Below are 12,061 nucleotides of genomic sequence, written 5' to 3'. Positions count from 1 at the left end.
AGCAGCAGCTCCCTGATCAGATGGTCTGTATTAGACTAAATAGTCCAGTCACTTTAACTGATGAACCTCAGCTATTTAAAGGGTTCGAAAATGAAATACAACCTAGGATGATGGCAGTGATTTTGTAATAGTCTGCAAAATTTCTGCCTAAAATCAATCTTTTAAGTTCATTGTAAGTATCAATGCTCTACAGTGCTGTATTTCTACTTGCATAACATTTTCAATATGGAGTGGCTGAAAGGTTTTGGAATACAGAAATCTAAACATTATAATGTGCATGATTGTTTTCATATACTTTATCCTGGACGGGGCAAGTGATGTGATTTTTCATGGATACATTTATCTTGTTTTTACAACCCATTCATACATTTGAATATATAAAAACAAAACAAAAATTGTTTCTTGTTTTCTGTTCTCCTGAGAGGTTTACAGTCAAAATTAATATAAACAGCAGTTCACCGGGCCACAATGTTCCTGAATTAGAAGGTGAGGTAGAATTTTATTTTCACGACAGTCGATGTTCATATCTATTTTCAGCTGTTTATTTCTTGTTGTTGCAACTTCGCTTTGATGACCGAGTTATCTTAAAAGAAATGGACATAAGAAAAAGTGATTTCCAAGATTTGCGATTTAAATCATCAAGTAAAAGTTTCCATCTCTTCTTGTATAGTAAATTTCTATTTTTGAATTTGTGGTGGGCGTTATTGCACATTTTCCCGGTAACTGGAATAGTACTACTCTGTCTAGCCAAAACCTTGCGTCACTCAAACACCATTATCCCATTTCCGTGATGTGAATTCATTTCCTGTTTTATGTCCAACTGGAAGCGAAGTTGATGATACTCTGTTGGTGATTAAGACAACAGTCAAGTTTTCTCCCGGTATTTCCCTTTCTTCTTCTCCACATGCAACCCATACCATGCAGAATGCCTGGTTACATCACTGGGAATTCCCCGCAGCCTTTTCAAGTCTTCATATATTCCAGTGAGATTGCCAACTCATTATCACCCCCCTTCCCCCCCTCCGCCCAATCATATATTCACCACCACCAAGGTGACTGTTCCCATCTGATAACAAAAATCATGGGTACACCGGCTACTTTTCAATAGCCCATGTGATGTCCCACCTGCATGAGTTGCCAATAGCGTGACAGGTCTTATGTTGTTCAGATGGATACCTAGGTCCCCCACCCCAGCTCCCATCCCCTTCACACTTGACCTATTCCCACCTCCTTCCTCTCATGTTCTTCCTCCTCCAGTCCCTCAATGACAAAAATCAAGATTATATGATTCGGCTTCAAATTGTGAAGAATGGGGATAGAGATCATGATGTTGGTGGTATAGAGGTGGTGGTATAGAGGTGTAGAGATATGGGATGGGTACTGTTGTTTGGTGTTGTTGGCATAGAGGTGTAGGGATATGGGATGGGTATTATTGTATGGTGTTGTTGGCACAGAGGTGTAGGGATAGGGGATGGGTATGATTGTATGGTGTTGTTGGCATAGGTGTAGGGATATTGGGATTGGTGTATGGTGTTGTTGGCATTGGTGCAGCGATATGAGATATATATTATGTGTTATTATATGGTTGGGCAGATGGTTTGCATATGGGCAGGAGGCAGCAAATCCCCTATGGTGACATCACTAGTCAATTGAAAGAGTCAATTATTCAGCCTGGTTTGGCTCCTCCCATGCTGACTGTACAGATTGTCCTCAAGATGATCCATCACCTTGTGACTGGTAATAATTGGCTGACCCTATGAGCATCATCTGCATACGTAGTAACAACCTATAGGGAGAGTGTTGATGTCAATCAGACATTCCAAGCAGGTTACTTCAACTGTGCATGTGTAAAACAGAGTGCGTAACTGAACCCAAACAACCCATTGTCCTGTAGGTTCTATCCCTTCTGTACTATCCTGGTATATAAGTCATCCTCTATAAGGTTTCTTTTCCCCTTTTCCCCTTTTTTTATCTGATTTTTTTGAAATTTTTATGTAATCCTTCCTCAACTAGTGTGAACTTCTATCAGCATGTTACCATTCTTTCTCAGGGGCTTTCCAGCGAGGCCCTCTGGGGTGGTATTTTTACAGCTCATAGTGAAATAAATTACTCTTTCCGTCTTGAAAGCGAGCCAATATATAACAGGTGCTGTAGTGTTTGGTATGTGGAGTTGTTGGGGGAGGAAAAGAGATGTGCTATTTCATGGAAAGCTTCAGCCAGGAAATTCCAATATTAAACATGACATCATGATGGGTCCTTAAGGTCACAATGGGTAATCTAAAATGCAGAAAGCACTATACAACTGTTACAGAACATTCCTCCTCCATATATATCATATTTAGTGGGAGTTGTTAACAACTTTCCTCCCTATATGCAATGCAAGTAGCTTGTCGTGGTCCCAGGGATAAGGTCTCAACAGAGGGTACTATATTTTATCATAAGGAAGGAAGAGGACAAGTTGCCATGGTCCAGGGAGAGGGTGAAGAAGGGGGAAGAGGAAGAGGTCTGAGTGTCAGGGTTGCCCCTCCCCTGTATGGGGAAACAATTCACCACTGTCACAGCACATTCAGCCTCCTACATATATATATATATATATATGTAGAAAGTAGCTTGTTGTGCGTCCCAGGGTAAGGTCTCAACAGAGGGTACTTTATAGTAAGAATCTTTTTTTTAAGCTTTGGACATCAAATGCATCAAGGCAGTAGTAGTATCGCAGATTGGATGTTTAAACCAGGGCACTTGCAGATGGAATTATTGTTTCTAAGTCACAAACTCTGCCTGTTGCTTTATTTCAAAAGAACGAAGACTGGGAATATGCAGCATGATCAGTCACTGTATACAGTTTCCTATTATTATCTGCAGTAAAACTGAGGGGCTGTCGCGTGATCATCATCCTCAAAGTCCGGATCATCACGTGTAACTTATTTCCCCTTTCTCTTTCATAATCCGTTTGAATTATCACCTACCGTTTATTATCATTCTGCTTTGACGGAAAATGTTCTCATTCTATCCTGGTTGGGTCAAAATAGAAAAACGTGATAAATGAGTGTTATCACTGAACATCTTTTACACTAGCTTTCTCGGGACTGAACCGTTCACCACATTCCACCCACGGATGGGATATGTGAATCCTATTTACTTACCAGTATTATCAGTTGTAATATTTGTTGATGCAAAGAAAGGTTGCTCTCCTTTGGTTTCAAATTGGTATTCCACTTTGTTTTGTATCCTGGATTGATTGATTGATTAGGTGGTACATTGCTTGATAGAGTAATGGTGCATTGCCTGGTTGGTTGCAGACTGCGTTTGATAGCACCATTTAATATGAAGGATTGATTGATTCATCGATCGATTGATTTTGTTATTTGGCTGATAATTGGTTATTTGATTGATCAGGTATGGCTGCTGAGCAGTTTTGATATTTCTTCTCTGATGGATTGATTGATTGATTTATCGATTGCTAGTTTGTTTGGTTGATTGATTGGTTCATGGCTGCTGACCTGTTATGATGTGATTGTTCATGTTACAGATTGATTGGTTAGTTGGTTCATTGAAAATTGGTTGTTTGATTGATTGATTGGTTCATGGCTACTGATTAGTTTTGATATGATTGTTCATGTTACAGATTGATTGATTGGTCGATTGATTGGTTAGTTGGTTCATTGATAATTGGTTGTTTGATTGGTTCATGGCTACTGATCAGTTTTTATGTGATTGTTCATGTTACAGATTGATTGATTGGTTCATGGCTACTGATCAGTTTTTATGTGATTGTTCATGTTACAGATTGATTGATTGGTCAATTGATTGGTTAGTTGGTTCATTGATAATTGGTTGTTTGATTGGTTCATGGCTACTGATCAGTTTTTATATGATTGTTCATGTTACAGATTGATTGATTGGTCGATTGATTGGCTAGTTGGTTGTTTGATTGATTGATTGGTTCATGGCTACTGATCAGTTTTGATATGATTGCTTATATCATGGATTGATCAACCTATGGATGAGCCGGTTGACTGATTAATTAGTTGATTGCTTTATCGACTAATTGATCAACCAACCGACTGATTGATTATTTTGGTTGATTGACTGATTTTCAGACTGACAGGCAGAAGTCTAACCTACAATGATGTAGGATATTCTATAGGTTTGCTATACCTATTAAATGTTATATCCTGGCTTCTCACTCACAAACTGGTTCTAGGTAGACTATGTGTAGTAGATACTGAACTGGTGCACAAAACTATTGCCAAATCATGAACACAGTCAGTTTGCAATTTGCACCAATCCAATATTGCTCACATTAAGTGGCTGTAGAAACACTTTTTGGCTTCAATCCAGCTAGCTGTCTAGCAGAGTTTATAGTTATATGGATTCTTGTTGTAACTGTTTTGTGTTCTTTTTAAGGGTATGGAAGGGGACAGCTACATATGCCTATATCTGTACAGTAATAGCCAAGTTTCACTGAATGAATGAGTGTATCATTCCAGAACATTTTTATGATTATTTTAGAAAACTTCAAACTTTCCAAGTATTTTAAAGATGTTGCCTGTGGTGCCATGAGACAATTTTATTACTTTTCTTTCTTTTTTTTTTGTGGAAAATAGTAGGACAACAGGGTTTCCTCCAATTGTTTGTCTTTTTCCTCAGATAACCTCAAGTTTTATATATTATGGCACCAGAAATCCAGCTGGTGTATATTATATTAATTTGCTACATTTTGTAATAAATTTGGTAAGGTGCAGTCGAAGCAGCCTTAAATTTTAAACCAGGCCTCTCTTGAATTAGGTACCAAATACATACATGCATACATACACGCACACATACACGCACGCATACACGCATACCCACATGCGAGCATACATGCCTGACATACATACATACAAACAACTTCCCAGGTTTGCAAATGGATTTTAACATTGGATTATGACTGTTTATAAACTAGTTTCTATATATATATATATAGATATTCCAACTCACTATGATCTCAGTTATAAATATAAATATTTATATAATATATATACTAGTTGGATTGATAGATATATAAGTAACTTGCACTTGAAAGATTAAAATCCCAACCTGTATGCATCATCAAAATGACAATGCTCTTTCTTCAGAAAAGGATATGAAGCAACCGTGTTGATAACTTAGACTGTTTACTCCACGTGGTGTGGATGAGGCAAAATAAAGTACCGCAAAGCACCAACGATAGCTAATGCAAGTTATTAAAAGCCAACAGGCTTTTCCTCCAGATTATTTTTGTGGTTTCCTTAGATAGCTTCAGTTTAAGTTGAGTCAGTCATTGAACAACCAAACAAGGTAGCAGACACCCATGGTTAATTTCCCAGTACCTCTAAAACCACAACAAATTAATCCTTCATTCCAAAACATATTCTAGAAAGGTCATCTGTATAACCTCCAAACTTTAAGCTGCTAAAGTAAATTTCTCTGAGCTTTTAAATGTCAGTTTTACACCTGTGTTGGAGGTGAGGTAGGGTAGAGGTGGGGGGAGGGGGCAGGGGTTAATTCTCACCGCCAAAACTAATTCCATAGACTGAGATGTGTTATAACCTTAAACAATAAAATACCTCCGCAAGACTTTGGCTGAAAGGAGAAATGGTTTGAGGTAGGAAATGAAAAGCTTGTCTAAAGTTTGAACATGTGTGACCATTGCTTGCCCCAATCTACCTCCCACCTCCTGCCCCCTCCCCGGGTTAAGTTGGTGTAATTACTGATTAATCATTTTCTGACGGAATCACTTAGTTCTGATTTAATCTTATACTCAAAATTGGTTAAATGATTAAAATTGCTGCAATGGGGCAAAAATTTCAAGGCTGCATGTTAGCATTGAATTAGTGATACATGCCACCACTGACAGGAAAATTCATCAAGGATTCCGAACATTGAAAATAATTAAATATTGTGCCCCCCCCCCCAAAGAAATCCCAAATTATCTCAATTCCAGGAATGGTTAAATTGTCATTGTAAACAAAAGCAAGTGTCATTGAAAGAGACAATGCTAATTAGCTGTACATGTAATCCAATTAACATGAAGAAATAAGATGTATCAATCAAGCCCTACAGCAGGGTGTAACCACCATTTTTTGTACTGGAAGGTGGAGATGTAAAGTCAATCATGGAAAGGGTGATTTGGGAGGGGATCATTCAACTGAGAAAATTTTGGCAGAATAAAGGGTGCTTAGATGCCAACTGGTGCTATATGTTGCAAATTTTTGAAACAATGTTGAAGAATTATTGACTGTTTTGGGTTTGCACCTCACATACCATATATATACTTATGTACAGTAAGATTTTTTCCAATAAAGTGGGGGGGGGGTGGGAGGATATGGGTTAGAGCGGAGCTGAGCTCCATTGATTTCATTTTATTCTTGGAAGTGTACATAGTTGCACCCCTGCCTTATACAGAGTCCTTTGCTAGATTGGGTGGTATCCATCTGTTATGTGGCTCATTCAGAGTAAATATCAAGATTGTACATGGTGCAAATTCACAGCTTTCCAGCACATTTCCTATGTATGGTAGATCAAAGTCATGAGATGGAAATTAAATCCTCTTTGACCTAGATATTAAAACAACTTTACTGATTTAACAGATATTTTACTTACAGCAAATGTTCAGCAAATTCACTGATAACATTCTTAAAGCAGCATTTTGCGTCCTTTTCTATGATTTTTCTCAACCTCACTGACTCCACTATGCCATAACGACATACATAACTAGCTTATCTATTTAAATCTTACTTCACATGGTGGCATAAAAGTCGAAAAATTTGCAACTTTCAACTTTGTTTTTCTCCAAGATATTTAACGTTAGAACCCAATAAACCTCGCCCATAATATGAATATTTAAATACTACGAACGTCATTGACCAATGGGCCTAAGTAATACAACACCATGCTTTACTTGTGTACAGTCTATATGGCAGTTGTACCAGGGAGTTCCATACATCTCCCTGGTTGTACCAACGCAAAGTCTTGAATCTATATTTAGCAACGGCTCATAACTAAACCTGCATCTCTGATTGGTTGAATTCAAACTAGTGGGTTTGGCGGAACTGTATGCGATTAATTTTAACAGTGGAATTTGTTGAGGACACTCTTCTCATTATCTGCAAATATCCTTAATTACTCGCCAATTAATGTTGTTGGCAGGAAAAAAACTTGGCTAATATCTTAGTTTGCTGTTTTGTGATTGATATATGTAAAAAAATCGATGGACATGTCAAAAAAGTAGAAAACGGCGACCAAACGCAAAATGCTGCTTTAACTGGTTGGTACCAGCTTGGTATAGCCACTGCCCTCAGTGTGTACACCATTAGCCTAACCTATGCATTTGTATTTCAATCGTTTCCCTGATGATATTGTACATATGATGTGAAACATCATTTGAAAATAACAGTCTGCATGTTTAATTGATACTGTAAGGTAGCGGCCTTCTCATGGTAAGGTTCAACCTCCCCCTTCCTCCCCCCTCCCAACTCCCTCCATGTCCCATGTGGGGATATATTTTTCAAATAATTCAAATTATCTCCTTTGGATATTTCATAATTTCGAAGAGATATTTTTTGTGAGAATTATGTCACTTGAAGATATTGTACTAGCCAATCATTGAATACACCACTACAGAATTGAGAATATTGTTGTTTAATAAATAATATTTGCAAACATCCAACCTTTGAAGGAGTGTTATTGGTTCAGGAATTAAGATTCAGCTTTTTTGTCAGACCAAGTAAATACAGCCAATGCCATGATCATTTCAGATGGGACATGTTCTGTTTCCTTTCCTCACGGGAAGTAAGAAACGACTTTTCAACTCCTACCGCGTAATCTAATTATGTTTTGGTTCCCCCTTTGCTTTCCAGTGGAGATTCCTGGAAAGCAAGGTTAATTCAAAGTAGATATTTCAGACATTAGATTCCCAATCCATGAGACATACACTCATGACCTCTCTGTGACCTTTGCATGATCTTTTGCGTGTGACCTTTGTTCTTTCGAATTACATTGATGACCTCTTCTTGCATTACAAACACGGCTCATTATATGGGAGAACTTCGTAAGACTGTAGAAATTCCCATATGGGCTGTTCCAACTTCACCACAAAAGATACGAAGAATCTAGTATCAAGCTACTTTTGAACTGATCGTCCCGTTTCAACATAGAAACATGACGTTGCCTATTAAATTCACTTTGAAGGTATTTTAAAAGCTACCAATTTTGCTTGAATAAATGTTATCTATGTCGTACAGATCAATGAACTGTATATCAATTGGAAAATACTAGTCATATCTAGTAGTAATAAACAGTTGTCTTTTCTCCTGGGGTAATCCCATCCATAAAATGATGGCATAACTTAAAGGGTGGTTTCTGGTACAGGGTGTGGGAGGGTGAAAGGGAAGCAGATCAGGCTACAAAAGGAATATTCTTTGAAGGGCTTTCTTTGATATCAGATTTGGCTGATTTGCTATATGTACTACTACTGTGAAATGTAAAGCTATGATAAATCACCTCCTTAAGTGAAGAATGATTTGAAATAAAGGTAGGATTAATTTTTAAGTGGACAGAGATATACATGGTGTTAGAGACTAAATTAAGACTACGATGGCCGGCTCCCCAAGTCAGGCAGAGGTGTGGTTATGGAGCCAGCAGGATGAAATGATACGGTCCCAGCGTCAAATCATTGCATTTGTCTTCTGGGATAACTCTGGTCTCTAAATCGCATCCCTATTTGTTTGGTATCTGTTTGACTGTCACGTGATGTGCTGCATTAACATACAAAGATTTGGAGAACATCCACAGTTATGCATTGTTTAGTGTGGTGGACTCCAACTATTAAAGTTAGCAGACTACATGTCAGACATTTTAGAGATTCCTCAGAAACGAACCCAATCAATCGATCGAACGATTGATCGTTGCACAATGCTATTTGCTAGAAAAACTACCCTCTGGAAACATTTCCATTGTCAATACAATCTTCATCAAGTGCAAGAAAAGCCATACACATGGAAGGCTTGTCAAAATGGTAATGTTCTGTTTGTTTGTTTTCGAAAGTTTTTACCAATACGAAGGCTATACCAAGACTTAATGGAAAGTAGGGGATGGGTGCGGGGAGGGGGGGTGACGGATTTGCCACTATCTTGCTAGCATTTGAGGGAGGCTTTTAAGATGTACAATACATTCAATAACGTTTTTTTTTCTATCCATGATTGAACATTTAAATGAGTACATAACAGGATGTGGAAATAACTGTCTTTATAACTTCCTCACATCCAGCTGTCCAAATTATATCAAACATAGTTGATGTTAGGATAGAAACTGAGAAATCAGCAAACCCGACTATCAAAGACAAACAGAATAAATGCATATTGCTTAGGAAAGCAAATTTAAATTGAATCAACTTTCTCCAAAAAGAGCCTGTTGTTAAAGCAATATTTTAAGTCAATAGGGCTTTGATCATTTATCGCAAATGCTACTTGCTGCTGAAATTCGATAACAAAATTGTTTGTCATTTGTTGGACTAGTCAAAGTTCATTTCAAACAAAGAAGAGAATAAAAATTGAGAAATTTTGAAATATTGAAATATATTCCCAATTTGAGTATGCTTTGGTTAATGCCAGGGAAATGTTTTAAGAGATGGAGAAACAACACTCTCTCCAGGTATAACCCCATCTCAATACGTACTTGGAAGTCAGTTTATCCATTTGTGTTTTAGTCATGTGATTGACAGACATATTTTTTTTTGCACAATTGAAACTAAGTGTGATTAACCTTCGCAAAGAATGCTGAAGCTTTCACATTCTATAAAAAAAAAAAAAATCAGACAAAAACACAGTATAGACAATATACTTTGAAGAAATTTCCTTAGCCATCAACTTTGAAAGCAACTCGGCACTTTAGATTTATCCGAATAAACATGAAATCTACAGTACTATAAATCAAAGCGATTTACAAGTCTTTAGTTTTCAAGAACCCCTTAACCTATGAAGTAATGGATAAGGTGCATGAAATTTCATTTGGGATCAAAACAATCACTTCATACCATTAATCAACCAGTTCATACTTTTTAACAATCAGTTAATACTATTAATCAATCAGTTCACGCTATTATTCAATCAATTCCTACTAAACTGTCAATACATACTATGAATCAATCAGTTCATACTAACTGTCAAACAGATCATACTAACTGTCAATCAATTCATACTATTGAACAATCAGTTCGTACTAACTGTCAGTCAGTTCATACTATTTATCAATTAGTTCATACTATAAATCAATCAGTTCATACTATTAATCAATCAGTTCATACTATTAATCAATCAGTTCATACTATTAATCAATCAGACCATACTATTAATCAATCAGTTCATACTATTATTCAATCAGTCCATACTATGAATCAATCAGTTCATACTATTAATCAATCAGTTCATACTAAGTTTACTCAATCAGTTCATAGCATATAACCAGACATCCTTTCACATGGTCTCATTTGTCTTCCTCTTTTCGTTTTCCTTTGACAAATATTTATAACTAGACTACTTTCTATAAAACAATGCATCGTTTGTTATGCTGATTAAAGCTGATGATAGAAACAGGAATCGAATTTGGTTAATGGGAGATTTAATCTGTTTTATAATCGAATTAAAACTGCTATGAGAATGAAAACATAAGTATAAGATAATCTTTGAAAAGTGCTGACAATAACAAAGTTTTATCACTTCTCGTCAATTCAGAACAAAAGGAAAAGTCATATTGGAGAAGAGTAATTATTACCTGTTTATTGTGACCTCATCCGTCGAGTATCTGAAAGCGAAAATCATTTCAGCTGCTTTAAGCTGTCGTAGGGATGAATTGATGCCCCACTTTTGATTAATTGACATTGTAGGGGAGTGCAGCTTTTCTATGATGCCTGTTGCCTTTTTCAATTTGTTTTCCCCACACAGTTACAATATGGAGTGATTTAATAAACTGTTAGACTTTGCAGAAACATTACTTTGCAGAACAATAAAATACATTAAAACAAATACATGGGATAGTTGTCTCTCATAAATGACCACTTCCTTGAGTACCCTTCTACCTCACCCCCTCCTTACCCCCCTCCTCACCCCCTCCTTACCCTTCCTGCCTGCCACTTTCTCCTCCACTTGTCTGGCCTATATAACTCCAGTAGGTGCACAACGGGAGAACACATCTGTCTTCCCAGTTTGGGGACTAATTTAAAATTATCCCTTTATATTTAGCTATATGTTAATAGCAGCACTATTTAAATTAAACGGTTTAATAACTCAAAATAGTTTTGCTCAAAACTTTTATTTCAAGTGCATGTTCAGAAAAATATTTATCCTTAATATAATATTGAATGTTCATAGCTGTATATTAAGACCTAGATTCTTGATAGAAGAAGGGATAAATTAAACAGTAATATGACCCAATCCTTAGATAAAAAATAGCTATTTCAAATGTGGTCATGTAGTGCTAGAAATGGTTATATGAATATATGTTATGTTTGTTTGGATCTTTTTTCGCTTTTAAGAATAGCACCCTCTATTACTAATGAATCCTGTAGGTTTTGATTTTTAAATCTTGCTTTATCAATGATATCCAACTAATGCCTTCTCCTGTTACTGGGGGGGGGGAGGAGGTAGGGGAAAGGGAGGGAGAGGGAAGGGAGGGAGGGAGAGGGCTGGGAGTATTCTGAAAGAGGCAGCTGTGGTATCAGGAGAAGGTTCAGTGGCAGGGGCAGTGCTAATTCAAACCAAGAATATCATATCATATAGTATATTTGATAAGCAGTTGTAGTAGTATATTTAGTGTTACTTGGAAAGGGGCAACAAGGGTGGGGGAGGGATACAATTTAAACTTCTGGTAGGCATACATGTGTAAAAAACAAACATTGTTAACTGTTTGGTTTTATAAGTTGTCCCATGAGATGTGAAGTATCAAAAGATATTATATACTATTATATATATTACTTACTACTTTGATTAGATATGCAAGTGATCATGTTAGTACCAACTGTTTCACCATTTCATTGGAGTGGAAT

At 36.9% G+C, this 12,061-nt stretch overlaps 1 protein-coding gene across 9 annotated transcripts in view; it reads left to right on the top strand.

The window, feature by feature from the left end:
• Positions 1-12,061, top strand: part of LOC139971031 (DNA repair protein RAD51 homolog 2-like) — a 278,473-nt gene that overhangs the window by 198,792 nt on the left and 67,620 nt on the right. For 7 of the 9 annotated variants that reach the window (XR_011794290.1, XR_011794284.1, XR_011794289.1 and 4 more), the window contains exon 12: positions 423-486. The exons of the other annotated variants lie outside the window; for them this stretch is intronic. The gene's annotated coding sequence lies outside the window, so the exon portion shown is untranslated. The remainder of the gene's footprint in view (positions 1-422; positions 487-12,061) is intronic. 9 annotated transcript variants of the gene reach the window in all.

Source organism: Apostichopus japonicus, chromosome 8 (assembly GCF_037975245.1).
Source record: "Apostichopus japonicus isolate 1M-3 chromosome 8, ASM3797524v1, whole genome shotgun sequence".
Lineage (NCBI taxonomy): Eukaryota > Metazoa > Echinodermata > Holothuroidea > Aspidochirotida > Stichopodidae > Apostichopus > Apostichopus japonicus.
This window is presented reverse-complemented; position numbering and strand designations above follow the sequence as displayed.